The sequence below is a fragment of the Cuculus canorus genome, chromosome 1 (assembly GCF_017976375.1).
Source record: "Cuculus canorus isolate bCucCan1 chromosome 1, bCucCan1.pri, whole genome shotgun sequence".
Lineage (NCBI taxonomy): Eukaryota > Metazoa > Chordata > Aves > Cuculiformes > Cuculidae > Cuculus > Cuculus canorus.
In genome coordinates this window covers 23,999,301-24,014,409 of record NC_071401.1, presented here as the reverse complement: position 1 = coordinate 24,014,409, position 15,109 = coordinate 23,999,301, and the positions used below count along the sequence as shown (strand labels likewise).

At 37.6% G+C, this 15,109-nt stretch overlaps 1 long non-coding RNA gene across 1 annotated transcript in view; it reads right to left on the bottom strand.

Moving 5' to 3' along the window:
* Positions 1 to 425: 425 nt before the first annotated feature.
* LOC128850947 (uncharacterized) overlaps positions 426 to 15,109 on the bottom strand; it is a 66,837-nt gene continuing 52,153 nt past the window's right edge. Inside the window, exon 3 of the long non-coding RNA XR_008448213.1 lies at positions 426 to 11,538. This is a non-coding gene — a long non-coding RNA (uncharacterized LOC128850947). The remainder of the gene's footprint in view (positions 11,539 to 15,109) is intronic.

The following is a 15,109-nucleotide window of genomic DNA, read 5'->3' as shown; positions in this document are numbered from 1 at the left end:
CAGGCAGCAAATCATCAGGCTGAGAAAGGCAAATGAAGGTAAAGAGGTTAAATCTTTATTTTGGTCAACATATTGCCCCCAACATCTAAGTAAAGATTAATTTGTTTAGGAACCCCGTGCAAAGACTATGCTGACCATCTGCTACCATTTTTCAAAGTTAAGCAGTTGTTCCAGCTTGCTTTTTACTGAGAAATTTGGGGAAACACTGTGCATGAACTGCTGGAGATCTGACACTTCCCTGGGGTGTACTGGGAACAGAGCTGATGGGGTGTACTTCACAGAGATATAAACAACCTGAATAACCGTACCCCGCTAACAAGTTATAGCTGCTGCAGGTGATAACACTCGGTCGTGTTACAGCATGATGAGACCTGAAAAAGCCTAAGAAGGTAAAAATCCAGTGGGCTGAGCTTCAACATTGTGATGCACCATCACTCAAAAGGAAGTCAAATACATAGGAAATGTGTAACAAAAAGATTTCTGTCAAATATAAGAGGTCCATAAATAAGGCTGTTTGGATAGCCTAAGAACACTTTTCTAACAGCAGTATTGGGAAGTGGCACAGTTAAAGGAAGATAAGCCTGGAGGCTGGTGTCTAAGAAGCTTTCCAACCAAAAGTACTGAGCAGTTTCAAACCACTCTTTATTGAATTTTTCAGGAGAAAGGGTGAGACTAATATTGAGATATCTTTGTTGAAACTGTTCCACTTTGACGAAACAGATTTCCATTTGCCCAAGCAGTAACTAGAAAGTAGGTATCTTCCACATATTGCCTAGCCATCACCTTTTTCCATGACCCAATAAATATCTGTTCATCAGCAAGAGAGACTGAAGGAGCCCCAGCTCCTGAGTGGCTTGTAATGTTGCACAGGAAGTCTGTGGGTGTACGTGTGTGCGTTATATAGCTGTACGTATGCATGTCCTGCAGCTCTGAATTTGATACATACCTTAAAGGAATGATATGTGAGTTCCAAATCTTGCTTCAGCAGTTGAGGGTGCCTGTTACATCTAATGGGACATGTCTCACAGAAGATAAGAACAGCCTGATAAGAACAGCCTTAACAGGATGTGCAGTAGTATTGTGTTAGAGCTGTTCTTCTGGGAGGGGAGGACTAAAGGAGATGCTTTTAAATACTGAAGTGCTTTGAATGTGGGGCTTTTTTTTTACACTGCAGCACTACAAAGGCACATGTCCCCTTCACTGATGTTGTGAATTGATGTCCTCGTTCCTTAGACTTTGTTACACTTGACCTGTTCTGTTCAGTGACAAAAAAAATTAAAAAGAGAGGGGAGGGTGGTGGGGATGGAAGTCTGATTGATAGAAACTAGTGTTTCTTCTTTACCTTTTTGGCCCTGAACCAACAAATTTGTTATTTATGCAGTTCTGCCATTGCACCTCTCAAGGCTACGCACAACTGAGAATTGCTAGAGAGGTTTATGCTGAAGCAGAGCTTTTCACACCCAGTGTCACAAAGCAGGCCCCACACTAAGTTCTAACATACAGGAACCATCTTTACACTCTTTGTATTGTATGACTAGGACCCAAATTCTTGTTTATTCCCACAGAATCACGCAAACATCTTAACTGGATGAAATGCCTGCAGCAAATTGACATTTGCCATTTTCTGACAATCTCAATGTTTCCTCATTCCTCTTATTTCCCCCATGCCTCGTTTTTGCAGCTTTATGTTGTACTGCATCTGTGACAGAATGCATTTTAAACTGTAAGCAAGCATGGGAGCTGCGTGGAGCGGAAGGCTTAGGCATCTATCATCCATCTTCTCCCAGGAATCAAATAGCTAGCTGCTGTCCTCCAGCCCAGGAGGTATTCACCATCCTCTCCTACCAAACCTCAAACTGAGGTGACAGACACAACTCCCACCCCCTCCCTACCTTACCTGCCTGTATAAAAAGTGTGAAAATGAAAGCTGTGTTGTGCCGACCAGAATCTGAAATGCACTTCTGAAGAAAGGAGTCATGCTCTACAGCTAAGAAGAGTTAGAAAGCCACAATGCAGGTCCTCAGCAACTTGGCAAATTGTAGTAAGGAACAGGAAAGAGGTCAGCCTGTATTGTATAACCATCTCTGTATTATTAAAGATATCCATTTTATCTGGCCATGGCCATGACATTTTTCTTGTCCTTTGAAAATATTGAGTGAATTCACAAATGACTTTCAATAGCCCATTTGTATTCATTTTCTTTTTCTAAAATAAACTTGTCTAGGAAAAATAATGAACACCACATTTAATACAATAGAAGCCTTTGGAAGACATATTCTGCCTGATACATTTCTTTACACCTAAAGAGTATGATAAGATAAATTCCATTTTGAAGCAGCTGAATGGTATTACAGTCCCATTAATTTTAATAGCTAAGCCCTGGCAAGAAGCATTTCCTGTAAACTCTTCTACTTTTGTTTGGGTGTACGATAGGGAAACTTAAAGAAGTGCACGAATGCAATTTTAATCTCCAGTAAGAGTTTTCCATTGTTTTCTTCAGCTTTGCTCTTTCTGTAATGCATCAAAGCATAAAAAAACCCCCACCCACGGCCATGACAAATAATAGCAAAGAAGTAGTGTTTGCAGACAACTTGGGTTCCAGTCTAACTAATGCATTTGTCAGCATTTTGGCAAACTTTGGCCACCTGTTGTAGACCTGCAGGAACCATAAATTCCCTTCTATATGGAATAAAATATACTTATTGTCACTTTTGTCATGAAGCAAGTGATTAAGAGGAATATTTTGAGAAACAGTGAAAAGACAACATTAAAATAATTTCATATTTGCAAATTTAAGCAACTTTAACTATATCATAACCCTGAGAGGATATGGACTCTCCACTGGTATAAAATAGGCATGAGGTGCACTACTATAAAGCTGAACCAGGGACAGTGTGAAGCCCATAGCTTCTAGTGACCTTGAGTAGACATAACATCATACTTCACATCTGTATATCTGTTGGAGGCAGGGAAATGCGTAGGGAGCTCTGGAGTCTCCTCTTAGTAATGGTGAATGGGTATAAGCTTCTACATCTTCTATTGCAACTGTTTGACTTGCAGACCCACTTGAGAAAAGGGCTGTTCCAGCTGTACTCCAGGAGAGAAAGTTGCTAGAAAGAATAACTTTGTAGAGTTTTTATTAATTTGCAACAGAGACAATTAAAACTACAGCTGGCCTTAAAAGCTGATTTTCTATTCCCCAAAGCAATGGAAGAAAATAATGGTAAAACAGTGTTCTGTCAATCTAAAACAAAATAGTTGGTTTGAGGAGTGGTGGCAGGGTTTTCATTACTTTTTTTTTCTCACATTACCCCTACTTTCTGCTTCTTTCTCAACAGTCCAGAAAAATGAATTTATAGCACTAACACAAAACTAGCCTGATAGTCTGAAAGATATTTAGAGTGCAATTTTTTCAAAGCATTGTACAGTAATTTCCTGGCTGAATTCAGTACCAAATACCTGTCAGGTACAGAAACAGAACTAATGTTATTGGTATCATATCTGGGAGATATAACAATTTCAAATCCAAAATGTCCCTAATCATCTGATGTTTCTCTGCTCTCGCCTCCCTGTTCTTGTGAAGGGAATGCAAATAGAGCAGATCCTCCCAACTAGCGCAAACACACACAGAAATACCTATGGGACATGGCAGGAGAACCTCTTATCTGAGGTCACAGGGACATTTCTCTCCACCTAAGAAGGAAACCTAAACATGGTAAAACAAAGAGTTTACTGCCATGTTTAAGACACAAATAGGAAAACCTTCTATATGCAGCTGAGAGGTGGTTGAGAGGTTTATTCTGTAAAAGTTAATGCAGCCTACCTGGAACTGAGTTTGTGAAAGGAGTCAAGAAATATGATAAGTATCACAGGGTAAACAGAAAAATTAGTTCTGACCATGATTCTTCTTTTTTTTTCCTACACAGCTCAAACACCTGTGCAACACATTGTCAGTATCTTTTCATATGTTCTTTGGATTATAATAGCAGTGTATAATTATCTGTAATTCAGAGTATAGAGCAGCATCATACAATATTTATGTTGCAAGGGACCTCTAGATCCTCTGCTTAAGGCTTCAAAGTGGGAGCAGGTTGCACAGGGCCTTGTCAGTTGAGTTTTAAATACTTCCAGGAAGGCACATTCCACTTGCTCTCTGAGTAATCTGTTTTCCTGTTCAAACAATTTAAAAAAAATGCATATATGAAAGAAACCAATTTTTTATTACAATTTGCATAACATCTAGCACAGTGCACTGCTAGCATATGGATATCATTTTACTACAAGTAATCAAGATATAGTAGAAATGTTATTGTAAAATGCATTCAATTGCATCAATTATTTAAATACATTTGTATTGTCTTATATTCACTATGGAGAAATTCAAGATTTAGTTGCCAGCAATGACAAATCCTGTCCAGTATGTCTAAGAACTATCTCCATTGTGATGTTATATCCACCGTCTGTTCCCAAAGTCCATCTGCACATCACTGAAGGATCTGTTTTTTTCATTCTGGCTATGAAGTTTAACTCTCTATGAGGCACACTGTATTTTAAGACAGCAACTTTCAAATTGAACTCTTCTTGGAACATCACAACCACTTTGCTCAATTAGCACTTGTTAAAATCCAGCAAGTGAAGAGGATGCCTCTGCAACCAGGACTGTCATGCTACATTCATTCCTGGAAATCTACACAAATAGCTTGACTCACCTCTGAAAAGACTTGTAGAATCATAGATATGCCCCAAACATATCTCTGAACTACAAGGTCTCATCTTTACAGCTACTTTATGTTTCATTGAGGGATGCTGCGCACCTCCAGCTGATGGTGAGTCAATGGGAAATGAGGGTACTCAGTATATGATCATTAGTCTCCCAGATACTTTTTTGCTTGGAAGAGTCCAAGATTCTTAGTCTCTAGAATCAGCGTCCTTGTGTGATTGCTGCAAGCAAAGTTTGTTAATGGTTTATCACAATCCTAATTTCCCATTTAAATTAATGGAATAGTAGCATCACTTACTTCAATGGCTCCCATAACACGCAGTATTATTTCTTACATAAGTTGCTTCCCACAGCTAATCTGCTACTGCACAAAATGATACCAAAACCCCTATTTATTTTAATGTTTTTTAATGAAAGATATTTAGTTGTGCTCTGTACTTCTTGGAAAATTTGCCACTCTACTATCCAGCAAAGGAACTGCCTTTATTGATGTATAGTAAACTAGGAGGGTGGTTTTAAAGAATTTACAGGATTCCTACTGCCTGTTTGTGGTTTTGTTTCTTTTTTTTTATCCTGTCAGTGCTCCTGTTGCCATGCGTGATGCTCAGAAAGGGAATATATTGTTCATGTATCACTCATGTGTGCTAAGGGGCCAAGAAGAGAGGGAATGCTGATAATTTACATACCATAATAAGATAAATGTCTTCGAACCTTGGGACAGACAGCTGCAGCCACTTATCAGTAGTTGCTTTATTATAGCAACTGAAACTTACTGGTTTGCATCCTGAAATACATGGAGAAAGCTCAGCGATCACAGATAAAACCTGAGGTTACCAAGAAGCAGCCATTCGTGGAGAGGTTTCCTTAGTCAGAAAAGGCATTGCAACAGCCATCATGTGAAAAAAAGAGCTAGGAAACTCTGGTAAGAACCAAATTTATGTTATAAGTTCCCCAAGACTTTAAATGTCATCTTGAAATGGATTATTGCACACTTAAATTAGTGTTATACCTGCAGGCTCCAGTCCAATGAAGGCCCATTTCTGTCAGATTTTACCATCCAAGAAATCAGTATTCTACTTGTGAATAACATACATAATCCAGAGCTATTTGGTTTCAGGCTACTTGGCATGAAAATGCTCTGTTTCATGTTAGTGGTCTGCTCCCCCTTGAGTCGGAGGCAGTAAACAGATGCCCAAGAACTTCATGAGAAAATGAACCAGAGCCAAGAAACATATTCAGTGAGGCTTTTTCAATCTCTGATTTATTGATCTGTCACATTGAAAGATGCAAGAGATCCTACTGTGACCACTGAAAGTAACATGCATTGTAACTTCATAATGTCCCTATATTCGAAGTCCATATTTGCCATGCAGATAAATTAGCTATGAACCCACGCACAGCATAGGGTATCTTTCTTCTGAATGTGACCTTCTTAAAGCATTCTTTATTAAACACACCCTGGCTGTATCTTAGTCAAAGTTAGTGTTTGCAGTTGGTTCTAACCTTCTCCCACAGCCAACCTTTGGTTCCCAGCCTTTCCAGCTACAGAACTGTTCATTAAAAACAAACAAACAAACAAACAAATAAATGTCTTTTTTACTTTTTTCTTATAGCAGAGTCAAATGAATCCTAGGCAGAGACTAAAATAGGTCTGAAAAATATGGGTTTTCAAAGTTGTTTTCTCAGAGACTTGCAAATATGCAAGCTAGAATCCTTACTTCCCTGTGGAGTTGCAGAAGAAGGGACCAGGTAAAGTACTTTAGTCTCACAGCAGCCTATCTTATTTATACACTAAAGATATGCTGTGGAGTTTTAATACATACCTTTGAGCCATCTGCACACTCCTAGTGATTAAGGAAGCTGGATGCAGTAATAAATTCTCTGCTCATTTGACTCCAGCCAAGTCAAGAGAATTAAGCCAGCAGAAGTTGCTTCCTGTAATTTTGAGAACAGGAGATCCCGAATGTGCTGATCTCTTACATGATACACAACAGAGAGCTTCCTCACTGCAGAATAACTCTTTCTTTGTGCTAAACAAGCTATGACTGTCAGCCTGAGTATCCCTCTGCATTTCAGAAGGACGTATAGTAGTGATTGCAATTCCCATGCAGTTCTGAATTTTACTGATTAATAAAAGTGATTGTTAAAAAAGTTTCACTTTACTGCCAGTCTTAACGCTAACAAACATTTAACAACTGCAGACTCACCATCTCAGAAACAGGGCTGGAACAGACATGAAGAACTGATTATCTACTGGTCACACAGTTAAACCTAGAGTTAAAATAACAAGCATCTGTAGCAGAAGCTTACATACAAAGACTTAATAGCTGGAGTTTGTAACAACTTATGTTTACCAGAGGGAAATCATAGTACTCACTACTTTATTACGTAGAGTTCTTATGTGGACCCTATGGAAAGTGAATTTACCTGCTTAGTAGCGAGGAACTCATAAAATGTATGTAATAGAAAAAAGTGGTTTTGTTGCAAATAGATCATAAAAGTCTATTATAAAGTCTACCATAAAGTGTAGTGATTACAGGCCTTGACACATAATTATTGCTTATTACATAAAAATGACCATAGAGAAAGTAAGTGCTATTATGATAAAAGCAGGATGTTATTATATCTAACAATCAGTATTATTTCAACACCTAAAACTTTACATTTTTTTATAAAAGACATGTTTTCAATAAAATTTCTGAGTTTTTTTTATTTCTCAAATTCTGTGTAAGACATGTTCAATATCCTGGCAACAACCTGTATGATTTCCTCTGGCTTCTGTAGACGTATTATTTTAAATGGGCCTTCTAATTAGGTCAAACGTGTTAAAAAAAATCTGGAAAGGCTGAAAACCTGCCTAAATGAGGACAGCTCCTCTTTGATGTGCTAATTAAGTTTTGGTAGAACTTTAGAAATAATTCAGAAGCCTGAAGAGCAGAGATAGAAAATATTTAAGCGGTCAAATGTTTTATTAACGTATTAAGTAGAAAGGAAGAAGAGGGAGGGAATGTAATAGTAGAAATAAGAAAAAGGGAAGGTGAAACACAAGAAAGACAGGATAAAATATAGAGGTGTGCGAAAAGGAAAGAGGGAGATAAGGAGGTGAAAGGTGGATGACAAAATAGAAAGGAAAATGAGATGGAAGCATATGACAAGAGACAAAATGAAAAAATGAAGTTTATTTTAAAAAGTATGTGTGTCAGCCATAGCAGCATTTGGCAGGTGGAGAAATTCAAAGCTACAGTAGTTCAGGTGACATTTACTGACTAAAGCAAGGCTCTAGGTATTTTCTGTAGGACAACTGAAGAATTGTCCAGATAGCCATCTACATATGACCACAACCTGACTGTTTGGTCACGAACTTTTATTATTCTTTACAGAAATACAGTCTAACAGCACCTGCTTGAGGTAAGCATTGCTTCTTGAACAGCCAGTGATACAGGAACATGGTGGATTTTTGCCATCTGATAATGTCATACAATATGTTTGGCTGTTGTCGAAAATCAGAACTCTTATCCAATAACTCCCAGACTTCCAGGTCATGGTCACAGTCTGAAAAAATAACCTGGAATCCTCACAAGACAATAAGAATATTGCTAGCAGGCAATCTCATCAGCAAAACCATATAATTTATACAATTTAAAGATTCCTTTCTATGGCACCAGCTACAGCAATTATCTGAGAGTGGTGCCATGTGAAAGATATGTAGCAAATTAGAAGTATCAAAAGCTTAAAAAGATTGCCAGGCAACCATCATTTTGCATCATTCAGAGATTGGTTTGTGTGAAGGCACTTTATTCTGACTTGGATGATTACAGCCTTTCTCCATCACCCTTACACATTAGGAACTGGAAGTGGGGTTACCACCTGCCTGTTCCATTAGTAGCAAGACAATTCCGGCTTTTCATTCTCTGCTTAGCATACTCTGTGCTGGTGCCCAATAGTGGGAGAAGAGAATGTTCAATAGTGAAGCCTAATTGCCACTGCTTTATGATTCGAGCTAGAAAAAAATTGTTGCACAGAAAGCAGAAAAACTCTCAGTATCCCTGGAATGAGGAGGTTAGAGAGCTGAACATTTGAAACTAGGCTCTGTGTGCATCCTTCTTCCACCTCCTGGTTAGCTAGTCTGGAAGATAACTGAGATGAGAAAAATAGAGCATCTCTTCTGTACCAGAAATTACAGCATTAGTTGAAATAGCTTCCTGTTATTACTTTTGTTACTTTTTTTGCAATGCTTTCGGATTTCACTCAGTCTAATTGTGGTTTTGAAATTTGGCCTGCAAGTTCTGAATAAACTTGGACTTCATACAGGCGCAACCATGGCTTAGTATGGTGAGACTTTTGGCTTGTGTTATCTGAAGCTGAAGACTACCAGGAAAAGCAACAGTGGTCAGCATGGATAAGAAGACAAAACACATCTTGGCAGTACAAAGATGTAGTCTCTTGGGGTCATAAGATTCACAACTAATTCTTTCTAAAAGAGTTGGTAAGCAATCATCAAGACCAGCAAAACATTTCTAGGCTCTCAAGGAACTTTAAAATCCAGGGCAGATGGTGATTAAATTTAAGACCCCTCATCTGATGTTCTGATGTCCTAGAAGAAATCAGAAAACCACTTGATGTGAAAGTGATTTGTAGAATAAATTCTTGCTTCCCTAGGTAATCCAGTGGGGCAGAATACATACAAGAACTGTTCAGACAGGTCATTCATGTGTTCTACAGATGAGATGGGATTTGTTTCCACAATGCAGTTAAGCTAATGCTAGTGTTCAGTAGTAATGAAATGTGTGATTCCCTTGGGATTGCAATAGAAGTCTCATAGATCACTGTCATGTGCTTTTAGGCATCTTACTTGGACCACAAATCTCCTGGGCAAAAGAACCACCTTTTTGGGTTTAGGAGCCCACAGTGAAATCTTAATGCTTGTCTAGTTCCTTTGATATTCTTCCAAGATAGATTATGAATTAAAGAAAGTTGAAAAGGAAACTTGTGGGAAGTAGTTGACAATATTTCTTAGAAAAACATTAGGGCAGACATTAAAAATAAAAACATGACTCTAAAAATCCTTGAAAGTGTTCCACATTAAAGACAGCAAACAAATCAATGTTAGCAATCAGTGTTATCAATATGTATAGCCTGACCTAGTGCCTACTGAAGTCAGTATGCATTCCTCCCTTCACTCTAAAAAGATCAGACCTAATCAACCTCCTTGTCAATGCATTTGTTTCTATTTCACCTTAGTTTCCTTTCAATAAGAATACAAATTTATTCAATGCTTTCCACAAAATAGCTAAAGTGAATGTTCATTCAAATTAAAGAATAATATTCCAAGACACCATATTTTCATAGAGTCTTAGTCTAAAATGTTTTCTCTTCTCCCACCTTGCCCAACAGCAGTTGGAAATCACACCACTGCACATCGAGCACTACCTAACTGGACAGTAGGGAAATGTAACATTGAAAAACCTCTCAAGACTGAAGGGGCTTCTTATTTTCTCATACAAACTTTGTGTAACTAAAATTAAAATGGCTACATACTGAAGGGCAAAGAAGCATCCATGAGCACACTAGGGATAAGACATTATTAGGACAATACCAAGACTCAAAGCACAGTCCATTGAGACAGTCCACATCCAAAGTCTGATGCAAACCTTTTAGTTTCACAGGTTCTGCCTCTAACGGTAAGCTCTGGCCATTTTCAAGGGTGAAGATGAGATACCCAGAGCTGCTGAGGCTTTTTTTTTCTTCTGTTTTTTTTTTTTTGTTTGTTGTTGTTGTAATTTAGAGAGACTGGCTTCCTAATCAGGCCAAAAGAATTATTTCACATATTTGCCTTCTGCCTGTTTCACTAGTATATACTGAGGATCACTGAGTCTTCATGGTAAGATACTATTAAAAGATTTAAAGATTAGGCTTCTGCAGTATATTCATATTGTTCCACCATTGTTTGGGGTTTTTTCCCAAATACTTGTGTTTTGCAATATTTTTCATTACCAAATATATTTCTTTTTTTCAATTACTGGTTTCAATCAGAAAACTTTTTCAACTTTTGAATTAAAAAAAATACCTTTCCTAGCAAGAAGGAACAAGAATCACCATGGTAGTAAATTCACTGAACCAAATTCAGTACTAATAAGGTTAGAAATGGAAAAACAAAAATGTTCACATTTCCATTGTGTCTTCTAGTATAACAACATTTGTTATACGACAAAAAAGAAAGCAAAGAGAAAACTTACATAACGAATAGAACACAGTAATTATTAACTATTCCATTACTGATTACAAGAAAATTTACTTTAAAGAAGCTTGCAGATGGAGACTGAGCAATGATAAAGAAGATATACAAAAGGTTCATCCACATCTGAAGAAGCTGCCTAAATATTCTGGATGGACGAAGAAAAATTGACCGCTGTACGGTTTCTAAACCATAATTGTTTCTTTGAGTAGCTAAACTCCAGATTTTAAGACTAGAGGGGACTAGCTAGAGTGTTGCATCCTGATACTCTGCATATATAAGTCGGAATGTTTTTTTTTCCCACATTATTATGCCTTTATGGATTTCTTAACTTATTGTTTTATAAAGTATCACAAGATGAATCTATAAACCTCCTTGTAGTGTACTTGCTGTATATAATTAAAGTATGGAAAATTTTATGTTGGAAAAATTCAGAACAGGATGATATGCTTTTCCACCAAGTTTTTTCCTGTTTCCAAGACAATATGCCTGGCCATATATTAGTGTGTCCTTCCATACATTAGGCATTTGTCCCAGTGGTACAGGCTATCACAGCAGTCCCAGCAAGAGCTTTCTATTTGACCTAGGAGAGAAAATAAGATGAAGTCTTAAAAAATACCTTCATTTTCACATTTAATTCATGCAAATAACAATCAAATGCACTTGTACATTTTGTAGAAATAAAGAGCAACCATAAAGCACTGATTTAAAGAGATTTGCCCTCAATGTATTTTATGGGCTTATTTAGGACCCCAGTCCTACTTCCATACTAATCAGTGTGAAGCTTGCAGTGACAGCACTGGGAACAGTCCATCCAAATATAACATCAAGCATTCTACAACACAGAAGTTGCTCTTGGCCAAGAGGCTTTCAAAGTGCACAGCCTCAAAGGCAAACCAGGCTGTCCTTCACTCATGGCCAGGATTATCCTGAAGCATCCCACTATACATCCCTTCACATCACCTATGAGTTTTGATATCTAGGGTAGGTCCAAGAGGACACTATAAGCATTTTAATTTTGTTTTAACTTTTGGAGTAGCCTGAAGTGTATTTACCCAAGCTAACAATTAATGGGATGACAGTGGTTCAGAGTCCCAGGAATTACTGAAGCTGAACACACTTCGTACAAACTTTGTGTGCAGGTCTTGGGCTTGCTTTTCTCAGTCTTGTCCTGGTTCGCTGACTACAGAGCAAAAGGAATTTTATAGATATCTAGTCTTCAAGTCAATCTTTTGTAAGCCTGCTGGGTACTTTTTTAAGATTTTACTTTGAAAAAATCACAGAAAATGATAAGTTATCTTCAAAATGTTGAACTTCAGCTCATCCTCAGGAAATTAAGCCATAACTCTATGGCACATTACTGCAAAGAGAATGTAATGTACCCCTACCATTTCCATTTTGTGCTTTGTTGTTGTATTTGTTATTGTATGGTATTTCTTTTTCTTCTTAAGTACAGATGCTTTTTAGAGCTCACAGACTTTAATGACATTTCCATAATAGACAAAACATGTGAATTGTGATAGAAGTTTTATAAGAGCAGCTAAACAAAATGGTTCTAGTAAATAGCTATAGTGTTTCCTAGTTTATCACATCTGAAATTGGGAAAAAGAAGTCTCAAAATCAGCAGAAAGAGAAATAATGCTCTTTTATATCTCACAGTTTAAAATGAACAGAAAATGCCAGGCATACTTCATACACACAAATTAAACCACTGCATTTCTTTTAAGCTAAGTGCACCAAATATAAAGCAGCAGCATATTTCATTTTTCCTATGGTCTTCCATAAATCTGAATATTTATTTTATTCGGTTCTAGATATTTATGAGCTGTGTGTTCAACTACCTTGCATTACCCACTGCTTCTTTATGGATCATTGTGGAAAAATACAACCAAATAACATAGTTACTGACCTCTGATGAGTTGCAAGAGAAGGATTTCAAAGAGCTTCTTAAGACTTTGGAAATACTATTCACATTTCTTCAATGTGAAAAAACAGTTATAGGAAGGTTAAAAGGTTGGTTCACATTTATACTACAAGTTAAAAGCAGAACTGGAAAGAAAGCCAAGCGTAGTCTGAGTATAAACCTTCTTCTCTGTCCCTTAAATGTAACCCTTCTCACCTTCACTGCTCTTGTAAACATTCCATGTTGGAGTTAAATTGGGATATTTGCCGTAATTATGAGCTACCAGATGCATTATATCAGAGCTTTGACTTTCATTCTGGGAGCTGCCTTCCAACAGGATTTGTCCATCCTCATCAAAAAAGGAGCTTTCGATTTCACAGAAAAATATCCTCTTGATGCAATAGCCATGTTAGTCATTTTGCAGAGGGTTATTATTTAGGACCCAGTAGTGATCTGCTGTGGGCAATTGAGTTCCACTCATAAAAAATTGAAATAACGAGTTGATAATGATTGGGCTGAGATTTGCTGCAATATATATGGTATTGCTCAGAGAAGGCAGGAGGTAGAAAAGTCAGGTGGGCAGCTCTGGGCAGAGGTTTTGAGGGAGTGCAGACTCTAGTACTACATCTGCCCCTAGCAAACTTCATCACTTCCTTTCTCTGCATTTCAATTCCAATGAAAGAGAACCATTGTAGATGACAAAAAAATCGTTTGTAAAGTGCTCCAAGGTCTGCTGATAAACAGTGTCCTGTGAGAGCTGGGTGTTACAGATATCCATACCTGTATAAGACAGGAAAGATTAAATCAGATTTGTATCTGGGGTCACACAGCACCAACCCCTGAACTTTACTGAAGTTGTTTGTCATGCCTAAATCCTACCACTTGATAGAATATTGGCAGATATCCAATGCAAAAAAAAAAACAACAGGAGGGTATAGACTAAAGGGGAAGCGGGTCTCCCTTCACTCCCTCCAAGTTCAAAATTAAGGGGCATTCTAATATCATTGAAAGGCATCAAATCTGTATTGATATAAAAATTAATTTTTTCATAAATAAACTGGGGGTTTTGTCAGCAGAAGTTGTTAAGGAGGAAAATAATTTCTCAGATTTTTAGAATATAATAAGATTAGAGGTGTATTGAAGTAATGAGAATATTTATATCTATATTAGACAGATTTATATTTTAAAGGGATAGGAGATGCCATGCTCTAGGGCATAAGGCACCTACAAAATTACTGACACTAAAAAGGGACTCTGCTACAAGTTTAACTTATAGAATTAAAAGTTAATCTTACGGGATTTATTCCTGCCTGTGTGAGGCACATTAGAAAATTTACACCTTGCTAAGAAACCAGGTTTTGGCCACAGACAGAGTAAGAATACTGGGCTAAAAAGCAAGTGGTCAGAGACATCTGGACATTTGAAGTCAAAGAATTTGTATCCAGTGCAGGACATCGAGGACATGGCTTCAGCCTTGATTACATCTGGAGGGACAGACCTCTGTGTAAGGTCAAAGGTCTCATTGGGAAAATATTTCCTGAACTGTATTTTATGATGGATATCATTTCAGTTATGTCCAGTTGAGAACAGATGCTTGTCACTTGCTCTTCTCCTAAGGAATGGAGGAAGAGGACAAGGGAAATCTTGTTTAAAACAGCCTGTGAAAAACATTCTTTGGGCTGTTAGGATGGAGACCTACATTCCAGATGAATGAGGAAATCTGGTTGTCTTAATGACTTTTCAAAGTAGATCAGTGACTATTTGGGCATGTGAAACAATTGAGTTTTCAACAGTGTTTGAACCCAGCAGCTCCTGCTGTGAATCCTGTTGAAAGTTTCAGAGCTCATCCCTTAAAATTTCACTCCAAATTGGATCCAAACTTTTATTAGCTTAAATAAAATAAGCCTCAAAAAAATAGGCCAGTGAGGTTTTAATCATTAAAAATCCAGAGTTCTCATTTTTGTTTCCATGCCCAGATGTATTGTTAAGGTCTTTCGAAAAACCCAGCCCAAATATGCATAGGTTTTCTGAGACATGTTTTTATGACCGATTTTTCCAGCAGCTGCATGCTGAGGTTCTCTCTTTTGTTCCTGTCTCTCTCCTTACAGGGCACAAAAGTAGGTCTCTGCTCTTCTCAGACTTCCTTGGTTCTCCTGAAACTTTCAGAAACATGGTATCTTTGAGATACTGTAGGCAGGCATACTAAGGGAAAACTGGTACAATTTCATAAGCCTTAATTAAGAAAATCCAA